The following is a 23,956-nucleotide window of genomic DNA, read 5'->3' as shown; positions in this document are numbered from 1 at the left end:
CCAGTACCATCCCTGATCAGGGAACTAGATCCCACATGCTGCAACGAAGATTGAAGATCCTTCGTGCCACAACTAAGACCCAGGGCAGCCAAATTAAAAATAAAGAATAGGCATGCTAGCAGCATCTACCTTCTGCTCTCTTTGGGGGATCAGAGGAGACAAGGAAATGTCCTGCAAAATGGATGGATGTAGGGAGGCCAGATATAGCAAATAAAAATATAGGATATCCAGTTAAATTGAAATTTCAGAGAAAAGCAAATACATTTTTAGTAAAAGTATGTGTCACTTATTGCAGAGGACATACTTCTACTAAAAGTTATTTCTGTTTTTCTATAATTCCCATTTATCTGGGCATCCTGATCCCAGAAAAATATGATGGCTTGAGCTTAACAAATGGCAGTGTTTGACATTGCTTTCAGACTGAAGCAGCCTGGGTGCTTATAGAAGGGCTTCCTGAACATTAGAAAGTGGGTGAGAGGAAGAAAAATGCTGAATTGGCTCTGTTCATGACAGTTTATTAGGGGGAAGATTGAAAGAGGAGAGGATGAAGTGGTGTGCCTTCATTTAAGGGTATGTGTGGAGGGCATTATACCAGACTTTAGGTAAGCCAGTTAAGTTCTTGGGACCTCAGTTTCTCCTACGTGTAAAACGGGTCAAAGGAGATCCTCTAACTCTCCTCCCACAGATATCATCAGAAATGGCACTTTCTCATCAAACAGATGTCACCTCCTCAGGGAAGTCTTCCCTGACTACTCCAGCCAAGATTCCTGTTCCCGTGCCCCAGCACATACTCCCCGCCCCCCCCCCCGCCATAATAATTATAATTTTCTGAAACTGTCTTGATTCTTTACTTGATTGTTTGTTTACAGCCTGTCTCCCAGTACGAGAGTTAAGTTCCAGGAAGGCACAAAACTAGTCTGACTTGTTCTAGCTGAATCTCCCAAGAGCTGTACCTGGCACATAGATGTTCCACAGAAGTGGAATGAATGAAGAGGTGGCTGAATGAGTGAATTCAGTGTCACCCTTGAGGTCCCTTCCAAGCAGTCTTTCTCTTCTGGGGGAGCCGCGCCTGGGTTGCCGAAGGAGGAGGTGTGGGTGTCGGTGGGTGGGGAGGAGGCTGAGACCTCGCCTCCTCTAGGACCGGCTGGAGCGAGCGCGACCGGCTGGGCTGCAGGCGCCGAGGGCAGCGCCGAGGCAGCTGCAGGGCCGGAGCCCCGCGCCCCGCGCGTCCAGCCGCCGGGGGTGTGCGCGCCTGCGGAGCCCGGCGCCGCGCCTCGGCGCCCCCACGCGCCCACGTCGCGGCGCGGGGACCCGGGCGGGGGCAGAGGGAGGGCCCGGCCGAGGGAGGGGAAGGGGCCGATCCTCCCCGCGCAGGCAGCGGCCGCGGCAGCCCAGGAGGCGGAGGCAGCGGCGGCAGCAGAGGCAGCAACGTGCCCGCCGCAGTCAGCCCGGCCGCGTCCGACCCGCGCCCGCCTGGCCGCCGACACCGCGCCGCGCCCGGGCGCCCTCTCCACTGCGCGCGGTGAGTACCGCCCGCGGCGCCCAGCCCGGGCCTGCCTGCGGGGATTCGCTGGGCTGGTGTTGACCCGGACCCGCTGGCCTGGAGCCTCTCTCTCTCACTCGGCCAGCCGGGGCCTCCGCAGCTGTCGGGGCCCTCGAGGGCGCACCGGCAGGATCGCGCGTCCGGGGCTCCCAGGGTGTCTCAGGCACAAGGGCAGCGGGGAGAGCGCGCAGTTCTCGGGAAAGTCCGTCCCGGGGCTCCGGGCCTCAGTTTCCCCTTGCGCCCGGAAGGCCACGACCCTGAGGTGTGCGCTCCCGCGCGGGACAAGTGCATAACGCTCAGACTCGCCGGGGTCCTCCGCGTTTGGTTCGTTTTATGGCCCCGGTGGTTCGCGATGAGCGGCGATCCCCTCATCGGACCCAGAGACTCCTGGAGCCGGGAGCCAAGTTCACCCCCTCGGGCGCTGGTATGGGGTAACGGAGCAAACGGCTGGAATCCCAGGGATGGGGTTGGAATGGCCCCCTGAACCTTTTTCTAGCTGTATCTCTTGTTTAAAAAAAATCCATCTGCGCTCGGCCAGCTATGATCCAGCTCGCCGGGCTTTGTACCGGTACCGGCGTCCGGTCGCTAGCTGAAGTTGGAGCTGAAACTTAGAAAACTTTACATCAGAAGGATGTTTAGAAGGAAGCGAGAGTTTGTTGTAATGGGACAGAGCCGAGAATGGAATGGGGTTGTTGCTATTTTTTAGCGGAGCAGCCTGGGGATTAAATGGCCGTGATGACTCTTAAATCTATCTCCTGTCCCCAAACAAATAGGTTATACACTTAAGAAATGTTAGGAAAGCTTGACCAGGAAAAACTTTCGCATCCCCAAATCCTCAATGCGCGAAATTCTCAGCCGCATGAAAGGGAAGCGTTTTGACGGTTTAAGGTTCCTACTTCCCTTTAGCGAAGCTTCGAGGCTTCTCTGGGGCTAAGAGTTGACAGCATACACGCTTGCTCTTTAAAAAGCAAGACTGATGCTGCGACTTTTATGGTTACCTTTTTTCTTTTCTTCCCCCGAACTGCAACGTAATCTAATTACTTTTTTAAAAATAACCTTGAGGTATATATAAATCACCCCTGGTGGAGGTACCTTTTAATTACGGGGCGCAGTGGAATGAGTGAGCATCGGAGCTGGGTGTTGTGGGCAAGGCAGAGGCGAGGTAGAATGATTTACAAACATCAAGTGAGAATCTGAGTGCTGAATTAGGTTTGAGTTAGGGTGCTCCCTTCCAAAGGAAATTATAACCAGCGGACAATTGTATTTCAAGCCGAATCTGTTCATTTCGCGAGCCCTTTCCTGCTTGAGTGAAATTTCTACTACTAGAGTCTTAGCTAGTAGCCGCTTTACCAGCTTATGGTCCTTTGGGGGGCGGCGGTAGGGGGGAGTTGGGGGCGGAGAGGAGAACCTCCTTTTTAAAATAATGATTGTGAAAAAATCTTCAGGCAACTTTACCCAAGAAAGGTTCATTTTTTTCCCCACTTTCTCTCCCCATCACTTTAAGCCCCTTAAACTTTATACTTCCTTGCATTTAGACGTACCCCGACTAGGAAAAGTTAATTAGTAATTTATGTAACAAATGCTGACAGTATGAATCTTGCTTTAGAGTAAGCATAAACTCCTGTTTGTATCCCAAATCTCCTTGCCTTTTGAGGAAAGTCTAAATTTTGCAATTTTGACCTATGCGGCTAGATCTGAAGGGACCTGACCTTTTAAAAAAGCACTTCATGTGTCCCATAGCTAGTTAGTCGCTCCAGTCTTGTAACTGTAGGTTCACAATATGATAAACTATTTTACTTTAAAGGTCTTGGCATTTTTCCTGTCTTGAAAATAGCTCACCTATTGAGTGTAGTGACTGTATGTATGAGAATATTCTATAAACACATACATCTTTCCTAATATGAAATAACTAAAGACACTACAACAAAATGTTATTATCCCAATACTTTGAGATTAAGAAAAACAGATGTTTTCAGCCCTGGAGTTTTAGAATCTTCTTTTCATGCCTTTTGTGTTGTATTAAACACATCATAAAGAAATATGATTTGTTGACTTGTTATAGGATTACCATTTGGCAAAAACACCCAAGACACGCTGTTTCAAATACGCCGTATTACTTCTGCTTTAAATTGCATGTAAGAGATCGCAAGCCTTGTTCCAGACAGATAAATTGATAAAATGCTAGCTGGATAAATTGATAAAATGCTAGCTGCTGTTGGAAGAGCAAAACAGTCCTACACACACACACACACAAAAGACCAAAAAAAAAAAAAATGCTTTGTGGTGCAGCTGAGTACATTGTGAATTAGGTTGAGCGAGCTACTGAGACCCTGGGCAGCTTGGGGGAAAGTATCCACAATTCAGGCACGTCCACTTTAAGACGTTTTTGGTTCCCCCAGGACAAGATGACTCCTTTCCCACAAAGAAGAAACCGTTTCCTTATTTTTTCAGTTACTTTTCCAAAGATAACTTGTGTCAGGCGCAGGAGACCAGAGTTATGCAGAAAGCCAACCGTAACCAGCTCCAAAAAACGAGGACTCATTCTTACTCCTTCCACCAGATGTTTTTTAGGTGTCCTCAGCTGGAATGCCCAGTTTGAAACTAATCAGGCCAGCAATAAACTCCTTGTATAATAAAATCGCAGGCCGTTATGCTGCATAAGTGGGGTTCCCGGCAGCTCATGACAGATGCCTCTCTCTCGGCAGAAAGAGCCTATGGCTGTCAGGAAAAAATGAAGGAAGTGGGAATATCTTGTTTGGATTTTTTTTTTTTTTGCCTGGCCCTCAATATCCAAGCACACCACACACAGCACCTTCTCTTCTCCAAGGAGGTGGGTTGCATCAGGGGTTGAGTTTTGTCTTTGGGGACAGGCCTCCTTAGCATAAAAATGCTTCGGGAAGAAGGAAAACCATAAGTATTAGGCAGTGGCCACAGGTCTGAGGTGTAGTGTTGAGTGTTGGAGTGTGTGTGTGTGTGTGCGTGTGTGTGTGCGTGTGTGTGTGTGCGTTTGTGTGTGTGTGTGTGTGCGCGCACACGCGCATGTGCGTGGAGACTGGGTCAGAAGGCTTTCTGTCCACTAGGCACAGATAAAATGCAGGGTTCTTCGGCCTGACGTCAATTCCTTCCAGGAGAAGATAACTTTTTCCCTTAAAGATTTTTTACCTCTTTCTCCTAATGTAGTTTTCCTTATCTGCAGGGCGGGGTTGGGGGGGAGAGTTGGTTTGTGGAGATGAAGTGGCCGGTTATTCAATTATCTCTGAAGGCTGAACCTTTTGCCTCTTGCCAAGATTGAGTTTTGTTGGTGGAAGGAAACTTTTTTTCCTAGCTAGCTGCTCTGAAAAAGGAGTCGGTGGACTCGGCTCAAAAGGAATCCCTTTACAGAGAATTAACCCCAGAGCTGAGAAGACACGGCCTGTTGACAGAAAACACACATATCCACTCATTCCCCGCCCCACAACGCCTCCCTGACTCCCCACCTTCCTCTCTGACCCCCAGCCCCCTCTATCATAACAGCTTTCCAAAGGGCCCGCTTTTTGTCCCCCTACCGTTTGTGGCTGTTCAGACAGTCCCAAACACACAAAACAAAAAGAAGGCTCTGGTAGGGAAACAATTAGCAGAGAATTCGCCAGAGACAATGCTTCATTTTCCTATTTGAAGATCGTAACTGGCCTAATGGTGTTTAACTAACACCTCTTCTAATCCGAGGATAAACCCCCCTCAGTCAGGTGACAAATACTTGAAATGACTGTCTCAGACTGACTGTCTTGCTGAAAATGAATCAGAGGGGCCAGAACTAGTTCTTTGTTGCATGTGATTTAGAATCAATTTCAAGATATGAGAGTGCTGGCCAGGTGGATGGCGGGGAAAAGGACGAAGAAAGCCATAGGCTTTAAATGTGTTTTTTTTTTTTTTTTGGCTGCTTTTTTCCTTTCTTTTGCTCACTTGTTATCGATACCTTTGTCATTTCTCTCTGCTTAATTTCTGTCCTTGTATTTAATAGTGATGATGAAAAAATAACTGAGCGTTTATATGCCAGGCCTGAAATCAACTCTTGATATGTATTTTTCAGGGTGGCTCTGATAACATTTTGAGTTAGGTATTGTCACTATTATTAATTTTCCCAACTTTGTTAACAAAGAAACGGAGTCACAAGTCAAATGTCTGACAAGGCTGAAGGGTGCGTGGGCCAGAATCTAGGCCTTTAACCTTCTACTGACTGGGCTGTGAAAACCTTGCCTCTGAGAATATTTCTGCTCTCGTTTCCCTTTGAAAAGAGATGCTGAATTTGGATAATTTTAAATGCCCTGAGCACAATGATTTTCTGATTGTACCCTGATGTTTTTGTGCCACTGTCCTAAATGATAGAAAAAGCACACTAAGTGTTTAGAGAACACAAATCCGGCCCTTGGTGAACCATGATATTTAGCAGGTTGTATATGGTCTATAAAGGAAAAAAAAAAAGTTTATTTACAAGGACCAATTTGATTTGTTCCTTCAGTACTATAACGCTACGAATTTCAGTTCCTAAAAAGAGTCAATAAATTTACCAGCAGCGGCAAGGCCCGAAAACATTACGGTAGGCTGTCCAAATCTAGTTTACTGGAAGGTGCTGGATCGCTACGGGTGGGTTGTTGTTTGGAGGTTGCAATATAAACATTTGGAGTTCGAAGAGTAATTTGGAACAGGTGGTCCCAAGAGTCAGGTAACCAGAGAGATTTATCTTTGCCACTTTGAAGGTTAAGGGAGGCTTGGCGGTTGCCTGAATCTGGGACAGGCAGCCTGAGGGTCAGGCAAGGGCTGAGAGGGCCCCCACTTCGGGATGGAGCCTGGAGGAATGGGTGAAGGGGTCTCTGTACATAGACCCCGGTCTATAGAAAGCAGGACTTCGTCTTGCGTGTCATCGCCCATCTGATGAAACTAGTTAGGGTGCAGCAGTGACTGCTTATACGTTTTTGCAAAGGCTGCCTCTGCTCTCACTCAGATACATGCAGAAATTTACAGCAGGAGCTCAAAGGAACAGGCAGTCAAGGAAGCAGGTTTACTTCTCACCAGTTTTGAGAATGTGCATGTGCCAATTGTCTTTGTCTGATGATGCCTATTTAGACATATTTAAACTTGAACCAAAGATTTGAAAAAGGCTAGAAATTATTTTGTCTCTTAGTATCCGTAGTATTGTGTCAATAACATGAAAACATATGTAGTTTCAATGGTTTGGGTTTTTCCCCTCTAGTTTCCTTTTGAAGATCTAGTAAAGTTAGATTTTTAGATCTCTGCATTCCCAGCTTTAACATATCTGCACCTCTGTACTTATAATCATTTGGAGGAGAATTGTCGGCTCTCTGTGAATTTAACTAAAGGAAAAAATGTTAAAATTGACATTTTTTTTCTCCCAAAGAATGGAGAACTGGAGGGTTAGACTACTGTCTTACTTTTGTCTCGCATCAGCTGAATCTGTCAACTCCCCTTTCTTTTCTGTTCATCTCCCAAGAATGGTCTTTCATAACTGAAATGTACAGTATATTAGCCAAAAGACGTTTTAATTTTGTTAAGAAAGATCATGCCAGAGACGGCCGAGTCTGTTTCAACCATTATTGTTTCTGTAGCGTGCATACTTTGGGTTTCATGGTTAAGATGTGGGTTTGCCAAGAAAGAAAATTACAGCAAGAAACTATGTTGAAAACATATACACTTCTGTTTGAGAAATGGGAAAAACACGGAAAAATTCCACACGGTAATTGCTTTAACGTGAGTTTTAAATGTCATTGTTTGACTTATGTCAAAAAGTCCCTCTGAGCTAATTCTCATAGATGCTGTTACCAAATATCTCACCTTAAAAATGGCAAATGTGGGTCTTCCTCTGATGATCTTGAAGCTTTCAGAGATGTCTGCAGTCCCAGTGGAAACATTCCAAATTTTTAGATTGTGCAGGCTGAGTTTTTGTTTTTTTTTTTTTAAGGTTACTTAGATATCGATTTTATTTTCTTGACCCAAAATAAGAAAACACGGGGAATTCTCAAAAGCTTTTTACAGGCTGCTATTATGAGAAAAGAAGCCAAACCAACATGTATTAGGTCATGAGCTTGAAGTGCATAAATAAGCCCTTGAAGGTCACCAAAACAGGGCGAAAACCACCAGTTCTCTTCACCTCAGCCAAGTCTAAATTCCTGCCTGTTAGATGTGTTTGGTTCAAGTGGACACAGAGTGGGGGTTTCTGAGTCTACGGTTGAAAGATCTTGATTTGGATTCCGAAGACGTTCTTGCAGGGAGAAGCTAGATTGGAGGGCTGGAATTCCCATCTCCTTTGGATCTCTCCCTCCCACAGCTCCACCAAAAAAGCAGGTTCTGGGGCCACCCCTTCCTCCAAAGTTGATGTTTCATTCCTGGTGTTTGGCGATGTGGAAGCCAGAGGTCGAAAATGGCCTGTGTTCCTTCTGGTCAACTGCTTCGCCTCCCATCCCCTTCCTGTAGTAACTTTGCGGTTAAGGTATCAGTAGTTTCCAAAACAATTTTTTGTTGTTGTTGTTGTTCTAGGAACACGTATGTGTTTTTTGGCCTGTGGGGTACAAGATGTAAGTACAGACCTTTCGGTCTTCGTTGATGGGCAGCTCCTGAAAATTCAGAGAGGTGGAGAGAATTCTGCCTCATCCCTGAATTTGGTACCGACACTAGGGCTGATGGAAATCCCACGCAGGGAGTAAACCTCCTTGCAGGAGACACAAAAAGGGTTTCGCTGCAAAGAAGATTGTTTTCTTTTGTGGGTGTGTATTATTTGCCAGGATGGGAACTTTAGTTTCACGGCGTTCCAGAAACACTTGTCTCCCCAGCAAAGGTCTGAATGCCCTTCCTAGTTGGGAAGGGGGAGGGGGAGAGAAGCCGAGCGGGCAGATTCCTGCCCCTCTGGCCTTTTGTGCAACTGGTACAGTAGAGGGAAGTGGTGACTCGCTGCTTAGAGGGTGTCATGTGGCATAACAAGTTGTGACTTGCCGCTTGTGTTGTAAACAAAGTTTTGGCCCCATCCAGCCGTGGAACAGAATGGAGCTGATAAGATTATTCACCTCTGGGTCTGTGATGGGCTTTCTGGCAGTCTCCCCTTGCTAAAGAGCCTGGGCTCCCTGGAGACTTTAATTTTGGAGTGTGGGGTGGAGGGTGGGAGGGGAGAAAGAATGTCTTAAATTCAGCAAATGTCTGAAACACTCCGAATTTCTCCAGCGTTGCTGTGATACCCTCGAGAAAGACAACGATAAAAGGACACAGAAGCAGGCTTTTGGGCGGATGGGGCTAAGCAGGGAGATTGGGGGCTTGCTAGTAGTTTGATCTAGAGGAGAGAGTTTTCAGACGCCTTGGGACCCCTAGAATGCCTTGCTAAGTGTCTGTAGGAAACCTACATTTGGAAATGTCTTTCCCTGCGGCTTTGCTGTCCTTTCCTCGTGCTTGTTTTTAGAGAATTAGGTTTTAGTTTTGTTTTTAAAAAAGACACAAGATTTGTTTGGGAATGACAAGTGGCTCATGGTTACTGAATACTTACTATGTGTCAGTGTGCTAAGCAAACACATATTTCTGACTCCGAACAGCCTTAGATGGAAGGTTCTATTATTGTTACCCCTATATTACATATGTGAAATTGAATCTCATGGAGAAGTAATTCGTCCACGGTTACATGGCTCATATCAGAGCCAGAATTGAACCTAGTTTTGATTCTAACCACTAGTATACCCAGCTCTCCCACCTCCCACCCGCCAACGCTGATGTAATGAGAGCTACGTTTCCTGTACATGTCTGCCCTGGAGAACTAGTTTCAAAGTTAGTCTCCAGTGGTTTTGCCTGGAGGATATTCAGTGATGATCAGGTATAAAGTTGGGTTCAGAAATAAGCGACATTACCTGATTCTCACAGAATCTTGAGCCTGTCCTTATAGAATAACTAAAGTTTAGAATTGGAATCTGTTGAAATGGTGGCTGCATCACTGCAATTAGCTGGTCTAAGCTATTGCCTATGGCCGCTTCTGTGCTAGCAGAGTTGAGTAATTACTATGGAGACTGCATGGCCTTTTATAGAATGTTTGCTGATCCCTGAGCTATTGCAATATGACAAGACAAATTTTGTTGACAAGGAAGAACATGCACTTGGGACATGACATATACCATTTCACTGATTTTATTAATACTATTTACTGAGTGTGTCCTGCATGCCTTGTGTATTGCATGGTGATGTGGAAAGTTACAAATGCATTCATTCTTGCACTCATTCAGCTTTATTTATTGAGCTGTGATCTAGGCACTGGGCTAATTACTGCCGCCCCAAAGGCAAGAAGGACCCAGTCTGGCACCTCTGATAGCAGGATTGATATTTGCATGGATCTCTAAGATTCAGGAGCCAGGAGCCAGGCTGCTTGGGTTCAAATCCTTGCTCGGCATTAACCAACTACTTAATGTTGGGCAAGTTGCCTAACATTTACATGCCTTGGTTTCTTCACCTATAGTTTAGTGTGGTTATCATGGAGATATGGGCTTCCAGTGTGGCACCGTGGTACAGAATCCACCTGCCAGTGCAGGAGATGCAAGAGACACAGGTTCACTCCCCGGGTCAGGAAGATCCCCTGGAGTGTGAAATGGCAACCCACTCCAGTATTCTTGCCTGGAAAATTCCATGGACAGAGGAGCCTGGCGGGTCCTTGGGGTCACAAAGATCTGGACATGACTGAGCATATGCAGACACATCATGGAGCTCAAGCTAATGACTATAAAGTGCTTGCAGTAGTACATGGCAAATAGTGTGAGCTATATCAAAGTCGGCTACTATATTCTTGTTATTATTACTGTCATTATTTAAGCTTAAATGTATTGTTTACACACTTGCATGACCCTAGTCTCAGTTTCCCCTCTGTAAAATGGAGATGATGATAATAATGACAATAGTAACTGCTTCAAAAGGCCACTGTGAGAATTGAAACGAGGCAGTGCATGTAAACACTTTGCTTTGCTACAGTGCCTGCCTACACTGAATGCTCAATAAGCCAGCTATTATGCTCAAGCCAGCTGTCATTACGCTTGAGGTTATAGGGAATTACATACTGGGCCAATGATGTGCCTTTAAGCTATTGGTCAATGGGGTCCTTTTTCAGTATCGAGAGAATGTAGGGCAGTGGTTAACAATGCAGACCCTGAACTCAGACAGATCTGACTCGAACCTTAAATCCACCACTCACTAACTATGCCAGCTCAGGTTGGGGGATGAGCCCCTCAACTTCCCAAACAGTGGAGGCAAGGGTCGCTGTACATTAGGAGGTCCTGAGGGTTAAGAGGGGTAGCAGGGTGTTTGGCACATAGTAAGCACTCAATAAATGCAAGCTTGTATTATTATCACCCCCACTCCTTGCCCTACTCCCACCCCCCAGAAAGCACTGAACATTAGTAAATTTTAATTTGAAAATAAAAGAACACATTTTAAAACTGCCAAACAGATTTAAAATAATATTCATTAAACAAAATTAAAATATTCTATTAAAGCCAGACTTTGGGCTCAGACCAAATTTTTATAACCCAGGCTTAAAGGCCAAGGAGTCCCTCAGCCACAATGGGGACATTGTGATTGAACTTGAGACTTCAACGCTGCTATTGAGCGGTCTTTGAAATGCATGCACGTTTCCCGTTAAAATGAAAGGGAAGTCATGGGAAGAAAAAAAAATGAGGTTCTTGCTCACCCCAACAAACCTTAATGAATTGAAAAAGAAAAACAAAAGATTTCTCATTTTTCTCCTGCTGCCTTATCCTGCCAAAGACGCCTGGCCCCCTCCTAACCCCAGCTTTGAGTGGTACCCGCTCAGAACATTTCAGATCTGATATGCTCTACCAGCTAAGCTAGTCTAAATTCTGGTCTTTGTCAGGTTTTATAGGTGGTGGTGTGTCAGTGAGAGCTGGGACCTGAGAGCCCAGCTGCTAGGGTCCCAGCCCAGCGCTGCCTCACCGAACTCTGCCTCACTCTCTGTAACCGAAGATAACCTCCTCTTATCTTTCAGTAGCATCCTTCATCCTCACTGAGCCTGTCTTGGGGCCTTTCACGACACATGGAAAAAGTAACAGCAGTGGACTGTGCCATCCTTCTCTAGGTGAGGTTTCCTAAGAAACCTCTGGGATTTCTTGCCAACCAGTGGGTGGCATGACCTCCTTCTCTGACCTTGGCTGTGATGTGGGGCCACGAGATAGGGAGGAGGTAGGCTGGGCAGCCATTGGGGAGGGCATGGGGTGGACTCCCAGATCCACCCCCACCTGCTGTGTGATATTGGGCAGAGGACTTGGGCTCTCTGAGCCCCAGGCTCTTCACTGTTCGTGGGTCATTTGCCATCTCCTCAGCTACCCACTTCAGTGTTTTTGCCTGGAGAACTACTTCCCTGTGTAGTCCATGGGGTTGCAAAGAGACATGACTGAGCGACTTTCACTCACTCCTCCTTGCTAGGTTTGTTAAACAGCTTCAAGGCAGTGATGGATGGGAACATGGCCTGAAGGTTCAGAGAGTGATGGTTCTTACAGTGGACTTGCACCCACCCCTAGAAGTACTAAGAAAAGACAGAAAGTGACCGCTACTTGCCTAGGGAATATTCCTTCTTATTCTTCAGGTAGCTTCAGTCTTAGGATTTCGACATTCTGGAAGAATCTACCGGTCTCTGAAGGGCAATCTTATTCTTAATGGGGCGAGTGGGGAGGGTGTACCGTTTCCACATTAAAACATGGATGAATATTTTTTTTAGAGTTCTGTCTTTATGTTATTATACATTTGAAAAATAACAGGCATTTCAGAAAAATGGTTTCATATGTTTTTAACTGTGTAAGACGAAAGTGTTTTAAAAATCACGTCCACCAGGTAATTATAGCAAAAGTGGCATCCAGGTATTTACAGCAAATGATTCAAATAACAGAATTTTCTGCTAACCAGAATTGGAATTCTGCACTCAGTTTTCAGGGGAATACAGTGAAACCAACGAGTTTTCTCATTTGTAAAGTCATCTCAGAGCACGTGTCTGGACACATTCAATCTGTATCTTGTATCTTCAGAAGAAGAATGGCTGTCCTTGGGATGAATATGATGCTAATTAAAATAACCTCAGTTCCAGGATCTGTTCTGATCAACTATAAGGATCAACTCACTTATTCCTCACAACAATTCTACGACGGAAGTCTGTTACTATTCACATTTTAGAGGAGGACAATAAGGCACAGAGAGGTTAAGTGGCTTGTTCAAGGTCACACAGCAAGTAAGGAGTAGAGCCAGGCTTTGTCTGCAGATGGTTCTAGAGGCTGTCTTCATAACCCCTGCACTCCCTGCCTCTTTAACCACCATAGAAAAAATTAAATTTTCCTTCTCTTTGACCTTCACGTTACTGGACAGTTAATTAGTTAGGGACAGGGATGTGAGGGAAACAAAGGGACTGTCAGTCCTGACTGTAATTTTTCGGTATTTTACAAGGATGTGTTGGTGTATTCTGTTAGCCTCCGGTGCAGCATAATGCAGGGGTGAAGAGCCAGTCTGTCCAAGTCTACGACTTATTAATACTATCTTTGTGACCTTGGGTTTGCTTAACTTCTTCCAACGACAGTTTCCTCACTTCGAAAGTGAGGATCATGCGTCTACAACACCAGAGTTAGCAAATAGTAATCTACATCATCAGGGCTAACAGCTGTGATCTGACTGGCAAACGGCATCTGACACACAGTGACTGATCGTCTGGTGCTGTTTATTACCTGTTGGCGAGAAAGTAACTGTAGGAATTGTCTCTCCCAGTGAGGCACAGTTGCAGTGGGGTACAGTCTGGAGTGAAGGAGAAGGGAAAGAGCCTGGGATGCGGGGCTTGAGCTGGAAAACAGCTCAGGATTTTCCATATGAGATCAGAGACACTGGCTTTCCTCGTCCCCACGTGAGAAGTTGCAGAGACGACTCCTCAGCAGGCAGCCTGGAACTCTTGAGCCTGCTGGGATTAGAATCTGCGCTTGAGGACCCCGCGCCCCCTGCCCGAGGGTGGGGGGGACGAGGCTTGACTGTCACGTGACCAGTACCTGGCAGTGGGGAGACACTCCCCACCACCCCAGGAAGAGATGGACTTTGGGCGTGAGCTCTACTCAGAGGCAGAGAAGAACTCTTCCAAAAACCCTTCCCCACTTGCCTGTGCAAACTCAAACACAACTGTAGGCTGTGATTCCATTTTTCTTCTTCCCTTTCTTCTGTCTTGGAAAATGTCCTTCTCTCCGGAAGGCTCAGCCGAGTTTCCAGTGACCAGGTGTGCAGACTGTCTGGTTTTGGCACCTTCCGCCTTCCTCCTCCACTTCAGCCTCCCTCTATTTCCTCTTGAATATAGAAAATGGAATTTCATTCATTCATTCAAAAATATGTATTGAGAAGCAGCTGTGTACCAGGACCTACCCTGGACACGGAATACAGTAGAGAACAGAAACAACCAAAATCTACTCCCTCGTGGAGCTACACTTAAGTGGGGGAAAGACCACAGATAAAAACCCGTATGTGTACAGGACACTGAATGTCAGACGGTCATGCCTCTGTGGGGAAAAAAAAACCAAGAAAAGGTTGATGGAAATTGTAGCGGGGGCAAGGTGGGAATGAGAGGGCTCCCTGAGCAGACAGCCTCTGAGCATACCACCGCTGGAGTGAGGGAGCCCTGCCCATATCTGGGGAAGAGTATTCCGGAAAGAAGAAACCAGCAAAGGCAAAACTCTTGAGATGGGCGTGGCCTGGAGGCCAGTGGGCTAGGCCCACTGAATAGGAGGCAGGAGGAGGTGAAATTGTGATGGAGGGGCCCCATCCGGGAGGGCCATTCTGTGTCAGTTAGACGTGTCTGAAGTCAGCAGTATTATAATTTTTAAATGACTTTTTAGAAGTACATAGGACCTAAATCTGAAGTCAGTCATTGCAAGTTCAGATAGCCAGAGTGGCCAGCCAGGTAAGAAGTTAATGAAATGAGCTGGGTAATTAACCAGGAGACATGAGGACTCCATATTGCCATGTGTTCTGATTTTTCAAAAGACACCGAAACCTGGACCTTTGTGAGAAATGTTCTGATTTTTAAATCAGCGTGAGGAACCATGGACGTGCAACTGCGTGCTCACAGTTTGAGCCCACTCTTCCAAACATCCCTGTCGACCTTGGGAGTCTGACTTCAGTGCAAAGGCATCAAGCCTTTCTCACACACTCTCTTTTCTTTTTTTACCAATTCCTGACCAGAAGGATGCCAAGAGATGCTAAAAATTGTTTCCAGGAAAAAGTAGGACTTGAGTCTCTTGGGGGTGGGAGCGAGATATCATCCAAGGAGCAATCAGTTTGCCTCATTTTTTATGTCTTTCTCAGGACTTTTTCCTGACCACCCCTCATCATGGGTAATGGCAAATATGGTCCAAATCTGTCCTCCTTCGGGTTTCCATTAGTTTCATGATGATTATTATTTTGTCATCTGGGGTTGATTTAGGAGCGGTGAAATGTTTGCAGGTTTTGTAAATGGTTGTCAGCCACTGTTGAGAATGGCAAGGAACTTCTTGTGTTTTTCACATTGTAAGGACTGTTGTGATAGTTTCCAGTGGCTACAGACATGAAATGGCATAAAAGCAGGGGGTCTTGAAGGGTTCCACATAGAGTGATTGGAAAATTGAGTAATTAGTTGGAGGTGGGGGGCTTTGAGGGTGAGGAGGGCTCACAGCCGTAAAGATCTGGGATGCGAAGGCTGACAACACCGACTTTATAGTCTGCCTTCTCAACCCCAAAGCTGGAGTTAAGCAAAACCCCAGCCAAGGGTCCACATAGCTATCAAGATTCTTTTGGATGAAAGTAACAGAGAACTTACTTCCAAGCTGATTTAAATAAAAAGGAAATGTACTGACTTGGGAACATGTGAACTTCTGGGGCGTGCTGGCTTCAGGTGCGGCTGGTTCAGGAGCTCAGATGTAGGTGATGCACCCATCTTTTAATTCATCCCTGTTCAGGAGGATTCCGTCCTTCGTCACACAGCACTTCTGGAACTCAGGATGGAGTGGGTGAGAGGTGGATTCCAAAACTGAACGCAGCAACATTTTCTGGAAGTGAAGAGTGGACTGGCTCCCTGTGGACCCCCAAACTGCAGTGTGATGCCACTCTAGATTGCCTTGACCACCCTTCTTCTGCTGAGCTACAGTGCTATTTGTGAAATGTGTACTTTCACTCTTTCTGTATCATCTCCTCAAACTTTCCCATGAGGATGGCACTTTTAAGATGTGCTACTATTCTGCCTCCCACGTGTTCTGTCCCACAGACCTAGAGGATGATCTTTTATTTCAAGTAAAGCTGTGAAGAAAGCTGATCGCCGAAGAATTGATGCTTTTGAACTGTGGTGCTGGAGAAAACTCTTGAGAGTCCCTTGGACTGCAAGGAGATCCAACCAGTCCACTCTAAAGGAGATCAATCCTCCTCCAGGGTGTTCATTGGAAGGACTGATGCTAAAGCTGAAACTCCAATACTTTGGCCACCTCATGCGAAGAGTTGACTCACTGGAAAAGACTCTGATGCTGGGAAGGACTGGGGGTGGGAGGAGACAGGGATGACAGAGATTGAGATGACTGGATGGCATCACTGACTCGATGGACATGAGTTTGAGTGAACTCCGGGAGTTGGTGATGGACAGGGAGGCCTGGTGTGCTGTGATTCATGGGGTCACAAAGAGTCGGACATGACTGAGCGACTGAACTGAACTGAACTGACTGAAAGTTGTTTCAGGGGCTTCCCTGGTGGCTCAGCGGTAAAGGATCCACCTGCATTGCCGGAAACACAGGAGACTCTGGTTCGATCCCTGGGTCAGAAAGGTCCCAGGGAGGAGGGCATGGCAACCCACTCCAATATCCTTGCCTGGAGAATCCCATGGGCAGAGGAGCCTGGTAGGCTGCAGCCCATAGGGTCGCAAAGAGTCGGACATGACTGAAGTGACTTAGCATGTGCATGCACAAGGGTGTTTCAGAGAGGGTCATCTCTTTTCATGGTGTCTTGTACAAAATTAATGCTCCATTTGGGGTGCTCCAGCAAGCATGGGAGCTGCGGTAGACTTTTGAGGAAAAAATGAAAATGCCTCAGCGTCACGTGGAGTGGCTGGAGCAACCTTGGGAAGGCTGTGCTTATGTTTCTGGGCCTCTGACGATCAACCTGTGTTTCTTAGCGTCCTCTGAGCTTTCCCCTTCATTGTTGCCTCCACTCCATTATTGCCTTTTTCCTGTTGCCTTTAGTGACCCTACAGTAGTATATCTGATGCAACACAGAGGTTGCAAGCCAGCAGCCAAAAGGCATTTTGTTTGGTCTGCAGAATATTTAAAGTAGAAAATGGAGCCAACATTTGAAAATCTGGACATAGCACACAAAAATGCAGATTTCTAGCTTCCATTTAAAAATCAGAAGATCTGTTGACACTTTGCCCACATCCTCACGTGACCTCAATTGACTGGAACTGGGAAATGATTGCCTCTTTTAGATGGATGAGTTCTCAGTTCACCACGGTCCCCACCTTTCTCTGTTGTCTCCCCAAAATGGGGGTTCAGGGTTAATTACCGTTGGCCCTTGGGACAGTGCTGTTGGTTGTCCTGCAGTAGGTTTCAGAGGGAAGAGAAGTCTTTCCTATATCCAGGTCTTCATCAAAAGTATGAAAATGAAGTGTAAATCAAGCTGGTCTTTAGTATTAAGAAAAATAAGGAAAAGCATGTTTTTCAATGTTGGCCCCATGAAGATTTGAAGTTGGACAGTTCTGTTTGTGGAGATGGGTCCTTGCATTATAGGATGGCATTTAACATGTCCACATATGGACCATACTCTTTTTGGAAATAAATAGTTCCCTGTGCTCCAGGCATCCACCACCAGTTTGGTAAGAAGAGTTACCGTAAGAAAAAAAACAAAACTGTTTTTGCCCTGAATTGCTCGCTGGCGGGCCCTGCATTGGCAGTAGAGGTTCTGAGTTGGCTGATTTGGGTTTAATCATAGGTGAACTTGCCAACCATTGAGGCCACTTATGACAGCCTGTCTAAGATGTTATAGAAGGGATTCAGCATTGGAAGAGAGGTTGGACCATCTTAAAGAGTCTTTGGAGAATTTCTTGACTTTCAGCTGTGAAAGGACATTGTGGCCACTACTTTCAAAAAGTTTGCAAACAGTCGGTTCTGCTACTGAGAGTGGATCGGCATGGAGGCTTGCCGCAGAGCAGATGGAGGGACCAGATGGTCTCCGGGTGTCTTTTCCAGCTCTAATTCTGTGAGCTGCTCCTCAAAGAGTGAATTTCCCCAAGACTGGTTTAGTTTGTTGCCTCCTGCATCACAGCAGCTCCTAACAATGGTCTGTGATGGAAACCCAGAGGAGCATGGTTGCCCAGGGAGGGAATAAGATTTCCCTAGGCCAGTACTGTGTACCGCTGGCTTGGTTTTTTTGTTTATTTGTTTTGGCCTTTCACCCATGCTCCAAATCCGGTCAAGTGTCTCAAATAGTGTCCATGTTTCAATTTCCCATAATGACAATAATGGGTGCCAATCATCTATTCAACACGTATTAATTGATGAATACCTGCTATGAGGCAGCCGCTGTTCCAGGCACTTGGCAGGAAGCTGAGAGCAAAACTGACCAAGCTGGCCCAGTAGCTAAGACTCTGCACTCCCAACGCAGGGGGCCTGGGTTCAGTCCCTGGTCAGGGAACTAGATCCCACATGCTGCAGTTGAGAGTTCACAGGGTGTAGCCAAAAGATCCCGTGTGCTGTGAGGAAGGTCAAAGATCCTGCATGCCACAGCTAAGACCCAGTGCAGCCAAAGAAACTGAGAAAACAAACCAAAACAACTGACCAAGTCCTTGCTCTGATGGAGCTGTGTTTTTGGTGGAAGAGAGATGGGCAATACCAGGAACACAAGGAAAAATATGTAGCCTGACAGAGATTGTGAACTGCTATGGAGAAAAATAAAGTGGGGGGGGGGGGAAGCGAGGAGGGTTGTAATGCAGCATGGAAAGGTGGTATTTTTAATTTAGTTTTAATTTAAAATATAGTGCTCCATGCAGTGGCGTGCTGGTTAGCTGTCTGGAAATTAAGGTCCTGATTTGTAGCATTTGCCATTTCCCGTGGTGTAAATATTCCCACCATCCTGATTCAAGCTCCTGATGGTATAAGAACCAGTTCACAATATTCACGGCAATTTACCAGTCGTTTCTTGCAGGTTGGTGCTGCCTGGCTCTAGCACGCCACCGGTGGGGAGGGCCTCACCATAAACTATCTGGCCAAAGAGCACGTGCAGAAGCCCTGAGTGAGACTGTGCTTGATGTATTCAGGAAAAGCCCAGAGTCCATTGTGGCTGGAACAGAGAGAGGGGAGAGGGACAAGAGATGTGGTCAGAGAGCCAGAGGCAGATGACCTAAGCATTTTAAGCCACGGTTGGATTTTTGGCTTCTCCTGTGACTGAGGTGGGAGCCCCTGGAGGGACCAAGCAGGAGAGAAACAGGATCCGATTTACATTGAGCAGAATCCCTCTGATTGCCCTGAGAGCAGGCAGCAAAGACAGAGCAAGTAATCCTATTGTGAGACTGCTAATGGCAAGAGAGAATGACCAGGAGTCAATACTTTGGCCACCTGATGCAAAGAACTGACTCATTGGTAAAGACCCTGATGCTGGGAAAGATTGAAGGCAGGAGGAGAAGGGGACGACAGAGGATGAGATGGTTGGATGGCATCACCGACTTGATGGACATGAGTCTGAGCAAGCTCTGGGAGTTAGTGATGGACAGGGAGGCCTGGCGTGCTGCGATTCATGGGGTCGCAGAGAGTCGGACACACCTGAGCAACTGAACTGAACGGAATGACTTGGAGCAGGCGAGTAGCAGCAAGGGTGGGGAGAAGTAGTTAGATTCTGGACGTAGTTTGAAAGCAGAACCAATGGAACTTGCCAACAGAATGGCTCTGGGAAGTGATATGAAGAGTCCAAGGTGACTCCAAGGTTTTTGGCCTGAGTATCTGGGAAGATGGAGCTGACATTTCCTAACATAGGGAGGCAAGTTGAGGAGCAGGTTGAGGAGGAAGGTTAGTCGCTCTTCCTATGAGCCTGGCTTTGAGCGAGTGTTTACATGCAGCCGCTTCTTCCTCCATGCTCACGAGGAGGTTCCTTTATTACCCCATTTTCGAGAGGCTGTGACAGGGACTCAAAGTGGTTAAACAGCAAGCCCCGAAAGGCCCCGCTAGGACCTGACCAGGCAAGAATTGCCCTCCTCCACTGCTCAGCTGTCTTGCCATGTTTCCTTGACTCTCTCAGCCACATTCCTCCTCTTCGTTTGGAGGAAATGGAGGCAGAAAACTTCTGCAATGGAACCAACCAAGGAACCAAAAGCAAAGGAGCTCTGCAGGGGTTGACGCTACAGGCACAGGTGTGTTCTGCTCAGTCGGCCTCTTTCTGTGGCAAGTATGTTGGATTGACTCATGAAGATTAATATTTCACAGAACTCACACTTAGCAGAATCTGCCCGCCAGTGCATGAGATAAGGGTTCGATTCTTGGGTCGGGAAAGATCCCCTGGAGGAGGAAATGGCAACCCACTCCAGTACTCTTGCCTGGGAAATCCCACGGACAGACGAGCCTAACAGGCTACAGTCCATGGAGTACAGAGTTGGACACGACTGAGCACACCGCCCCTGCCCACCCCTGACGCTCTTACTAGTGGCTTAAGGACCTTAGGGGATCCACACTTAAGAAACACTAGCCAACAGCTTAGAAGGCTTTGGTTTTGGGTGGACATAGGTTTAAATCCAGATTCCACCGCTCAATAACTTTACCTGCCTGAACCTCAGTTTATCCATCTGTGCCATGGACACTCTAAGAGTTCCTCTCGAACTAAAGGAGATAATACATAAGGTGTTTGTCACTGTGCATACCCCAGAGACCACAGAGGGCAAATGGAGAGTCCCAGGACCATTATGGTTTGACAGAAGGAATGAGAAGGTTGGGTTTAATCATAGACAAAGGCTGACTGGCCTTCTGAAGCTGGGGTGGGGACAAGGAGTTGTAAAGTGTGTCCTGCCTGAGAGCTTTGTAGTTTGGCTATTTTTTTTTTTTTCTTTTTGTCCGGTCCTGGAGGTTGGTGGCCTCTATCTGCGTCTCTGCTGTACTCACAGGCGGCCAGTCCTTGGCCATTTACTGCTCTCGGAGCCCCCAGAGGGGCCGAACTCGGCCCCATGGAGAAGGCTGCCTTGAGATGTCATTTGTCGAAGGCAGAACAGCCTGTTCTCTCAACAAGCAAATCCCCAGATGGGAGCCCATTCAGGGCTGCCACGTTTTTCCTGATGAAATTCCTGACTTGGTGTGTTGTGTTTTTTTAAAAACACGCCCACTGCCTCCCAAAACCTCAGCCGGAGAAGAGAAACATTTCTCATTGAATTACTGGGTTTTGAAAGGGTGTCAAGTTATGCCCCACTTTCATGGCCTACATACGCCACTCTTTCCACTCACTGCTTTGGAAGAGAGTCCCAGATGGCAGAGCCTGGCTGTTATCTCAGCCGCCCTCGCGTTTCGCGGATGGGAAAACTAAGGCTCAGAGAGGCCAACGAGGAGAGCCGCACACTGAGTTGGTCTCCAGGCCTCGGCCAGACCCAGATCTCTGGATTTCAGGCCCATTATTCTTCCTCCTTCATCAGAGGTCACCAACGGGCAGCCTGTGGCCACCTCTACCCCACAGATGTGCTTTCTTTGGCCCGAGAGTGTTTTAATTTGCATCAGTTGCCAGCATTTAGAAATCAGGAGATTCCATATAAAAACCCACATTTCTGGCTGCTCTTAGACCATTGGGAGATCTGCCAAATGAGCTCTGCATTCCTGCCTGGTGACCATTGAGGATCTCAGTAATGTCCACTCCCTTTAGCCAGAGCATGTCTTCATTTTGCCGCAGTCCCCACCCCGCCCTCTAGTCTCCCTGGATGCTTGGGGCTGAATGTCAGTTACCATCATAGAGCTTCTCCCTTCCTGGTTCTCTGATGGCGGTGTGTGTGTGTGTGCTCACGCGCGTGCATACACTTAGTCCCTCCGTCGTGTCTGTTTGTGACCTCATGGACTGTAGCCCATGGGGATTCTCCAGGCAAGAATACTGGAGTGGGTAGCCATTCCCTCCTCCAAGGGATCTTCCTGACCCAGGGATCAAACCTGGGTCTCTTGCATTGCAGGCCGATTCTTTACCGTGTGAGCCACCAGGGAAGCCCGATAGTGGAGTTAAGAGAAAGTAAACGATATCTTGAAGCTGTGTCTTTATATCAAAAACAAACAAAAGATGAACTGAAATGGCTGCTTATTTTAAAACTAATGGTACAGAATATTATTTCTTTGTGGCAGAAAAGGAATTTTCTGTGAATTTAATGTGCAAGCAGAATACATCGGTACCTAAACAGCCAGCCGTCTTCACTCCCTGATATTCCCTCTGCCTCCCCTTTTCTGCCAGCATCCCATTTGTGACCCCCTCCATGCCAGGGCTGAGGTTTCCACTTAGTTTTTTAAGACAGAATTAAACTTCCTTGACCGAAGTCTGCCCCACTTCTCTGAAACTTGAAATGCTATTAAATGAAATTAAGAAGTTAAAAAAAAGGTTTAAATAATCTTTTCATTGCTCAAGAAAGACCGTGTGTTTGAGTCTGAGTGAGTCTGCGTGTGTGTCCACGCGCGTGCATGCACGCGTGCATGCTGTGTGCCTTTGTGATGTGTTCTTGATTTATGGGATTTCCCCTGAATAGAACTGGATGAAAGTGTTTTTTCCCTGGCTCTGGGACTGGCACTTCTGGACATTGGTGTAAATTTAAGCCAGGGTGCAAAGCCAAGTGGTTTTAACTCTCTTTTAATGGTATAGCAGGGAGCTGGGTTAAGGTTGGGTTAAGAGTGACGTTTCTTCTTTCTGGGCCATATTGGGATGGCTCGTCGAGAGAAGAGTTGTGGATTCCAAGTTTTTAAAATGATCATCACACTCCTTCCAGGAGAGCTGATCGAGAGAAAAGAGACTCACGTTTTCAGAATACCTGCTGTGTGTCAGAACTCGGTGTAAAGATTCTCTCAGTCTGCTTTCTGAAGTGAGCTATGAAACTTTCTTTGAATACTGACCTGTTCTTGTTCATCTGTATTAGGAAAAAATAGAGAAAGATAGCTATAAAGCACGTAATGAGTAGTACTTCCTAGAACGAGGCACAATTTGTTTAAGGGAGAAAAGAGTGCATTTAGAGGAAAAATATGTAAATAGCACAGGTGGCTTTGTGGATGTGACAAGATCATGAGTGATGGGTTTGGTTTTGCCCTCACAATACTCAGGAGTGGTCAGCCTGCCCCTAAGCTTGGAAACCCTTCTAACACTGTGTACTTCCTCAAAGCACTTAAACTTGTCATTAAATACTTAGTTGTGTAACCTTCTGAACAGCTCTAACCGACTTCTTTGAACCAAGGCTCTGTGATCATTCCATTGTTGCTGCGTTCCTAGCCTCCGGGAGAGAGCCAGGCGTGTGGTAGGTGCCCAGGGAATAGCAGCACAGGACTGCATGGACACCCTGCAAGGTGGGAATTGTTGTCCCCATTTTACAGAAGGGGAAACAGAGATTCAGAGGGGCTAAGTGACTTGCTTTAAGGTGTCACAGCTAGGATAGGGCAGAGCCATGGTTCAAACCATTATGTCCTCTGATCATAGGAACACTCCCTTTCATTTATTTTTCCTAGGTTTTTTGAATGCTTTCCTGAACTTCAAAAAAATTATTTAGGTATTTATTTTTGGTTGCACTGAGTCTTTGTTGCTGCCCAAGGGCTTTCTTTAGTTGCGGCAACAGGGGGTGCTCTGTTGCGGTGAATGGGCTTCTTGTTGAGCTGGCTTCTTTTACTGTGGAGCCCAGGATCTAGAGCGCACAGGCTTTAGCAGTTGCAGTGCCTGGGCTTAATTGTTCTGAGGCATGTGAGATCTTCTCCGACCAGGGATTGAACCTCTGTTCCCTGTGTTGGCAGGAGGATTCTTATCCACTGGACCACCAGGGAAGTCCTCCCTTTCATTCATAAAGCCCTCTTGAAAGCCTTTTCATAGCAATTGGACTCACTTCTACAAGATGACATTGGCCTATTTTTGTTGATGACTGATTGAAAAGACCCTGATGCTGGGAAAGATTGAGGGCAGGAGGAGAAGGGGACAACAGAGGATGAGATGGTTGGATGGCATCACCGACTCAATGGGCATGGGTTTGGGTGGACTCCAGGAGTTGGTGATGGACAGGGAGGCCTGGCGTGCTGCGGTTCATGGGGTTGGAAAGAGTCAGACACGACTGAGTGACTGAACTGAACTGATCTAAGGCATAGAAGGGGAAGGAAGCAAGTTAACTTTTTTCCCCCCTTTAGACCATCCTCACCAACTTTCAGTTTGGAGAATAAAAGCAAT

General features: G+C 46.6%; 1 protein-coding gene across 2 annotated transcripts in view; it reads left to right on the top strand.

Moving 5' to 3' along the window:
- Nucleotides 1-1,138: 1,138 nt before the first annotated feature.
- Nucleotides 1,139-23,956, top strand: part of EYA2 (EYA transcriptional coactivator and phosphatase 2) — a 265,824-nt gene continuing 243,006 nt past the window's right edge. The window contains exon 1 of one of the 2 annotated variants that reach the window (XM_055438503.2): nt 1,139-1,522. The gene's annotated coding sequence lies outside the window, so the exon portion shown is untranslated. The remainder of the gene's footprint in view (nt 1,523-23,956) is intronic. The other variant, XM_055438537.2, reaches the window with a different exon arrangement.

Source organism: Moschus berezovskii, chromosome 15, assembly GCF_049115385.1.
Source record: "Moschus berezovskii isolate FMDL1 chromosome 15, NW_MosBer_1.0, whole genome shotgun sequence".
Taxonomy (NCBI): Eukaryota; Metazoa; Chordata; class Mammalia; order Artiodactyla; family Moschidae; genus Moschus; species Moschus berezovskii.
The sequence above is the reverse complement of the archived record's forward strand: the minus strand, read 5'-3'. Positions and strand labels throughout refer to the sequence as shown.